This window comes from Podarcis bocagei, assembly GCF_964188305.1.
Source record: "Podarcis bocagei genome assembly, chromosome: 2".
Lineage (NCBI taxonomy): Eukaryota > Metazoa > Chordata > Lepidosauria > Squamata > Lacertidae > Podarcis > Podarcis bocagei.
In genome coordinates this window covers 22,078,390-22,085,559 of record NC_138126.1, presented here as the reverse complement: position 1 = coordinate 22,085,559, position 7,170 = coordinate 22,078,390, and the positions used below count along the sequence as shown (strand labels likewise).

Below are 7,170 nucleotides of genomic sequence, written 5' to 3'. Positions count from 1 at the left end.
ACTTTATTGAAAGAAAGCATTGAAGCATCCAATAAAACAATATCACAAGGTATTATTCTTACGTTATTCTGCATGCAAAACTAGCAGTAATTTTAACTGTTATTATTGAACTCTATGTTGATGGGCCACCTAGAACTCCCACCAGTCCAAACTACTTAAAAGCTTTGCTACGTTCCACTTGCATTGCAATGTTCAGGAAGGACAACAGAGAACAAACTCTGCCTGCCCAAGAAGCCTTGGAGCAGCAGGGTTCCATGAGCTCCAGGAAGAGAGGAATTGAGAATCTGATGGACAGGGCCCAGGAGAAGCTCCAGCTCCTTACCTGACCATCCTGGCCGTGAGTATGGGATGGGATGCTCTAACAAGGCAATTAAGGGCTGGCCAATCAGGACTGCTCCCAGAGTTAGGTTGCATGCTGTTCTGCAAAATGTAAAATCACAGCCTAGGGATGGGATTTGTTGCTTTCCTATGGTTGTTAGAGATCACAGAGTTTTGAGAGCAGTGAGGGAGAATATTGGTGTGAAAAGAGGTTTTTCAAAAATTGGTGCCCTAATCTGAAACAAAACATTGCTATTGGTTGGTGTAGATGCTTCTGCTCCAGAGCATGGAAGCACCACCCAAGTTTTTACCTATATTTGCTTTCAATGAACTTTGTCGCCATCCCTAGCACAGGTTAGTATATTTGATAACATCTTCTGTGATTTGCCTAGTTCAAGTAGGGATGGCGGGTAAAAAAGAGACATGTCTATCAACTCTCCAAGGAACGTCCCACCCCACCCCACCCCAATACCCAAGTCAATTATGCACTTTTGCATGGGGAAGTTACTTTTCAAACTATCAGACAGTGAAGGAGTGCATAAATGAGTGAGCACAAATGAGTGGTCCTCCTCTCAGGAGCAGGAAGGAGAAATGAAGTTGTGAACTGAATGAGTGTGTGATTAACAAGTATGGATAGCCAAAGTGGGGGGTTTCCTGTGCTCATGGAGGCTTCCCAATGCACTTAGGGTGCTGGAAAATCATCGGTCTAAGATATATGGCAGCCCTCCGCAAATACAGAAGACTCCCCAGGTCACACAGTCAGCCACCATTTTGTGGAGGACGATGAGGCTGTTGGGTGTGGAACATCCCCTGAATGTGATTTTTGGACATGGCATCAGAATATTTGTGTGGGGCTTTTGTCTGTCATTTGACTTGAATCCATTGAAAGGAAAGGATATGAAATCTTCTAATATTACGTCTCTCAAAGGAGAAAGAGAAGGAGAAAGATTTGTTACCCACCCTTTTACCATGAGGTTTCTGCATAGGGGTAAACAACTTAAGAATAGAATAGTAAGATCAGTCAAAACATAAGTCAGTATGGCAGCATGCTACTGTCTTTTTCACTTTCCCTGGCATCACTTTTCCACAGAATTCTTTCCAACTCTTAGCGCCACATTCTTTGACATAATTAATCACTTCACCGCTTTGACCTGGCGAGAGAAAGAGAAGTACTTATGTTGATATTAACTAGTGAATGAAGAGAATTTTACTGAATTAGTCCATAGTCTGTATCAAGAGATACTCCACATCAAAGTAAATTACATTTTAGACATCATTTTAAAATGTGCACTTAAACAGAATTTTGAATTTATGCTGCTAAAACTACTAAAATGTCAACATTAAAATAAAATAAAGTTAAAACTTATGAAAGATACATGCCCTTTAAAAAAACAACAACCAACCCTTAAATCTCAGTTCATCCTAGTCCCAGCATAGAAAAAGGAAGGATGTCGACAAGAAATACTTACCATAAGTCTCTACCATAATACAGAATGGTCCCTCACATGTCTTCCCCTTCGGTTCGCATGGCTTGCCAGGACTAAGTGACTTGCATTTTCTGCAGTTCACAGCATCTGCTGTAAGAGACAGCATTTCATTTGGGTAGGAACCAACCAATATTCAATGTCCTAAACCACCAAAATCCTGCTGGCACACATAGCTGTCAGAATCGATCCCAGAACAACAATAGAATAATGCTTTCCCCCTTGGAAAGTGAGACTAAATTTGCATTTCTGTGTATAGATTAAGAGATGGAAATTGTATGCAAATTTGTGGCAAGCTCCTGTACCCTGAGACTAGCAACTCCTTCCACCTAGACAACTAGATCCTCTTTTCCAAAGATGGCACTATCTGCCCTGCAGCTTGCTATGTTCATGCTTTGATCAGGAGCCAGGAGAAAAGCATCTTCCTCCCTCTGGTAAAAGGGAGGCTGAACTCTACCCTGAAATTGGCTCAAAGGTACAGAATTCCACCTTGAGAACTGGCTTTAACCTAGAAGTTGCTGAATTACAACTTATCACTAAACTGAAAACTATGTATAGACCTCGTCTTAATAGAGATATTGGATTCCTGTCTCATTACATATGCTCATCATATGCATACTATCCCTTGCTTTTTCCTGCAGGACTACTTGCAGTCAGTTGTCAACAGGTTTACCAAACCCATTGAGTCAATCACCCACCTCCTACTACCCTCCTGAGAAAAACCCCTCCTCACCCTCCCACTATATGTAAGGGTCAGGTGACTTCTGTTTCAGTGTACCTATTCAGGGACTGGTGGGTGGGGACCATACTTACCTCCAGTCCTGAAGCAAAGCAGAACACAGAACGTAAGTAGCCAGACCTGAACCAAACGTTGGCTGCGGTTCTCAAGAAACAAGCTCTGCCCCATCGGAAAACCTTCTTGTATGAAGCCCTTTTGCTTTCGAAGGCTGACAGCTGAGAGACTAAGGGATGGCAGGGCAGATCGGTATTAGTTGCTCAAGCTCTGGTCGGGAACACGCTGCTCAGTTTGAGGAACCAGGTTCAAGATATCCATTATATACGGCTGGGAGGAACCCTCTTGGCTCCTCGCCTCATCCTGGTGGCCTTAAAAGGTCCAAGAAGCCTCTGGCAACATCCTTGGGTCCCTCGGATGGGCAGCGGAGAGTGAAGGCGACGGTTGTCTTGGGCCCTTTCATGCATAAAGTGCTGATTGTTAGGACAAATCCAAATGGACTGAGGGATCAGCTGAATGGTGTACAGAATGTCCCGGACCTCAGTAGATGCCTGATGCTATCTCACGAGGGTTTTCTGTGCAGCTCCAGGTTTCAATTGTAATAGTACAATGTGCCGAGCAGGCAACTCTCAACCAGCCTGCAGATTAATAATAATAATAATAATAATAATAATAATAATAATAATAATAATAATACTTTATTATTATTTATATCTCACCATCTGGCTGGGCTTCCCCAGCCACTCTGGGCGGCTTCCAACAAAATATTAAAATACAGTAATGCATCAAACATTAAAAGCTTTCCTAAACAGGGCTGCCTTCATATGTCTTCTAAAAGTCTGGTAGTTGTTGTTCTCTTTGACATCTGGTGGGAGGGCGTTCCACAGGGTGGGAGCCACAACGGAGAAGGCCCTCTGCCTGGTTCCCTGTAACTTGGCTTCTCGCAGTGAGGGAACCACCAGAAGGCCCTTGGCACTGGACCTCAGTGTCTGGGCAGAACAATGGGGGTGGAGATGCTTCTTCAGATATACTGGAACGAGGCCGTTTAGGGCTTTAAAGGTCAGCACCAACACTTTGAATTGTGCTTGGAAACATACTGGGAGCCAATGCAGGTCTTTCAAGACCAGTGTTATGTGGTCTCAGTGGCCGCTCCCAGTCACCAGTCTAGCTGCTGCATTCTGGCTTAGTTGTAGTTTCTGGGTCACCTTAAAAGGTAGCCCCACGTAGAGCACATTGCAGTAGTCCAAGCGAGAGATAACCAGAGCATGCACCACTCTGGCGAGACAGTCCGCGGGCAGGTAGGGTCTCAGCTTGCGTACCAGATGGAGCTGATAAACAGCTGCCATGGACACAGAATTGACCTGCGCCTCCATGGACAGCTGTGAGTACAAAATGACTCCCAGGCTGCGCACCTGGTCCTTCAGGGACACAGTTACCCCATTCAGGACCAGGGAGTCCTCCAAACCTGCCCACTTCCTGTCCCCCCAAAACAGTACTTCTGTCTTGTCAGGATTCAACCTCAATCCATTAGCCGCCATCCATCCTGCAACCGCCTCCAGACACACAGGATGTTCACCGTCTTCACTAGTTCTGATTTGAAAGAGAGGTAGAGCTGGGTATCATCCACATATTGATGGACAAACCCACAGCCCAAACCCCCTGATGATCTCTCCCAGCGGCTGCATGTAGATGTTGAAAAGAATGGGGGAGAGGACAGAACCCTGAGGCACCCCACAAGTGAGAGCCTAGGGGTCTGAACCCTCATTCCCCACCACCACTTTCTGAAAACGGCCCAGGAGGAAGGAGTGGAACCACTGTATGACATTGCCTCCAGCTCCCAGCCCATCTAGACAGTCCAGAAGGATATTATGGTCGATGTATCAAACGCCACTGAGAGATCCAGCAGAACTAGGAAACAGCTCTCACCTTTGTCCCTAGCCCACCGGAGATCATCGACCAGTGTGACCAAGGCAGTTTCAGTCCCATGATGAGGCCTGAATCCTGACTGGAAAGGATCCAAATGGTCTGCTTCTTCTTCTGCCCGGAGTTGTTCAGCAACCACTCGCTCAATCACCTTGCCCAAGAATGGAAGATTTGAGACTGAGCAATTGTTGGCCATATTGGCTGCATCTAAAGCTGTTTTTTTTTTTTTTTTGGAAGCAGTTTGATAGCCGCCTCTTTTAGCGGGTCTGGGAAGGCTCACTCACAGAGAGAAGCATTCACCACCCCACGAAGCCCATCGCTCAGCCCTTCCCGGCTAGCTTTTATTAGCCAGGATAGACCAGGATCAAGGAGGCAGGTGGTTGGTTTCACTTGTCCAAGCATCCAGTCCACATCCTCGGGGGTAACAGATTGGAATTGATCCCATGCAAATTGAGTAGACAGCACTCTAGCACTCTCCTCCCCTGGCCCTGCTCCTATGGTGGAGTCTAACTCTTCCTGAATCTGAGGGACTTTATCTGCAAAAAAACTTTGCAAAATCATTGCAGGAGATCATGTGGCCTGTACTGGGTCCTGATGAAACAGAATGGGTGACTGCTGGCCAGCCCATATTCCCGAATCGTTGTGTTAGCAGCTTTCATTTGTACAGCGTAATGAATGGTATGAACAGCCATGTGTTTCTGCCAGTCTTCCATGAGTTATATATAAGTGATCCTGTAATTTGGCATGTATCTCCGACCTTGCTCAAAGACCTGCGACACTGTAATTGCCATTCCTGCCATCCCCCTTCATCCCCCTTCATGGAAGTTTATGGCTCTACAGTGTTGGCCATAGATCTCAGTGGAGCAAGCTATCAATGTGGCAAGGTATCTATTTAACATGTTTACCTGGCGGAGGGGGATTTTGTGTGTATGGGTGTTATGTACTGAGTTGAACAGGATCCAAAATGCAGCAGTCTGATTGGTCCTAGAACAATAGGATTCAGAATGCAGCAGTCTGATTGGTCCTAGAACAATGCAGCAGTATGATTGGTCGACAGGAGCCACCCAATCCAGCTCCAGATAGAAGTGAATCCACAACCTGATTGGCCTACAGGAGAATTCCGGAATTAGACAATCATGTGCAGCCCATTGTGTAAATAATGTATATAAAGCAAATACTTTGAGGGGACTTCCATTCCCTCCTCACCACTATGAGCTGAATAAAGAGCATGAAATCCACTCTCAACTCTGAGTATATTTCAATGTGTTACTCTTAGTATTAACTAATGAGACCTATAATGGAAGGAGTGTGTTTGCAAGGGTTTGGGGTATGCAGGCCTCCATCAGAAACAGTGTGGATGACACACTATGCAGGCGCTGAGTGGATTTCTGTGCAACCGTTTTGACCATGCCCCAGACACTCCCACAGCTTGTAAATTGGACGAATTAAATTGAACCATTTTCCCTCAAAAAGACTGCACCAGAATCCTCAGTAAAATGCCATTTTACAATGAACCATAGAAACGAGTATTGTGTAGCGGGGGGGAGGGGGGGAGAATGAAAAAAAGAAATTTAGAGGGTTCCGTCTGCCACAACAGTAAGTTTTGGAATATCCCAATCAGTCAGTCACCAGAAGGATACAACAGGAAACCAGTCCTCTGTCCAAATGCAAAAACTGAATTCACTGGAGGATGATCTGTTAGAGCCAGCAAATTTATTTTCAAGGCTGGATCTAGATGCATCAAAAAAGCATTTCAGGAAAACATGTTGTAAACTTCATAAAGGGAAATCACGTTGGCAAAACCATGGGATTCCACAGCACCATTTGGTGGCACGATGTTATAAAGTATATGAAGCATTTTTTCTTTACTAATGTAGCTGAACCCCAAGTTTCAACTGGATTCCCAAACTACGCTCTTTCTGTTCCCCTCAACGTCCAATAATGTATTTCAATGTAGAAAGAGTCCTGAATACTTTTCTGGTTAATCCGTTCTCTACACTCTTTGCAAAGGGTTTGCTGTGCTGAGACGGTCGCACCCATTTGTCCCTTGGCAGAAAAAGAATCAGGCAATAAATAGCAGTAGTAGCTTAACTTATGGTAAGGAAGATGTTGCTCATGTTTGAAGAATCAGGTTCAATGCAGCCATTGTATACGGCCGGGGGGCATCTCAGCTCACCCGATCTTGGTGGGTTTGGAAAGTGCATGAGGCTTTCGGCAATATGCTGGGGTATCTCTGCAATGCAAGGGTGATGAGGGCAGTGGTTCTCTTTGGCTATTTGGTGTACTGGTATACTGATTGTTAGCCAAAATCCTAATGGGCGGAGGGACCAATGTTGAACACAGTGTCCTAGACCTCCATGCCCACCTGATACAGTGGTGCCTCGGGTTACATACGCTTCAGGTTACATACGCTTCAGGTTACAGACTCCACTAACCCAGAAATAGTGCTTCAGGTTAAAACCTTTGCTTCAGGATGAGAACAGAAATCGTGCTCCGGTGGCGCGGTAGCAGCCGGAGCACCCCTTAGCTAAAGTGGTGCTTCAGGTTAAGAACAGTTTCAGGTTAAGTACGGACCTCCGGAATGAATTAAGTACTTAACCTGAGGTACCACTGTACTATCTTATGTGAAACGAATGCCTGTTCCTTCCAGTTCACAAGACACTTATTATATGAGGCTGGGAGGAACCTTCTTGATTTTTGCCTGTGTTTGCA

General features: G+C 45.3%; 2 long non-coding RNA genes across 2 annotated transcripts in view; one reads left to right on the top strand and one right to left on the bottom strand.

Annotated features, from left to right (window-relative positions):
* Positions 1 to 943: 943 nt before the first annotated feature.
* Positions 944 to 2,854, bottom strand: LOC308581258. Its single transcript, XR_014004895.1, has 3 exons — positions 2,616 to 2,854; positions 1,788 to 1,895; positions 944 to 1,469 (listed from the first exon to the last, which is right to left on the bottom strand). It is a non-coding gene; the product is annotated as an uncharacterized lncRNA (long non-coding RNA).
* A 4,055-nt stretch (positions 2,855 to 6,909) lies between these two features.
* Positions 6,910 to 7,170, top strand: part of LOC308581388 — a 308,379-nt gene continuing 308,118 nt past the window's right edge. Inside the window, exon 1 of the long non-coding RNA XR_014005042.1 lies at positions 6,910 to 7,062. This is a non-coding gene — a long non-coding RNA (uncharacterized lncRNA). The remainder of the gene's footprint in view (positions 7,063 to 7,170) is intronic.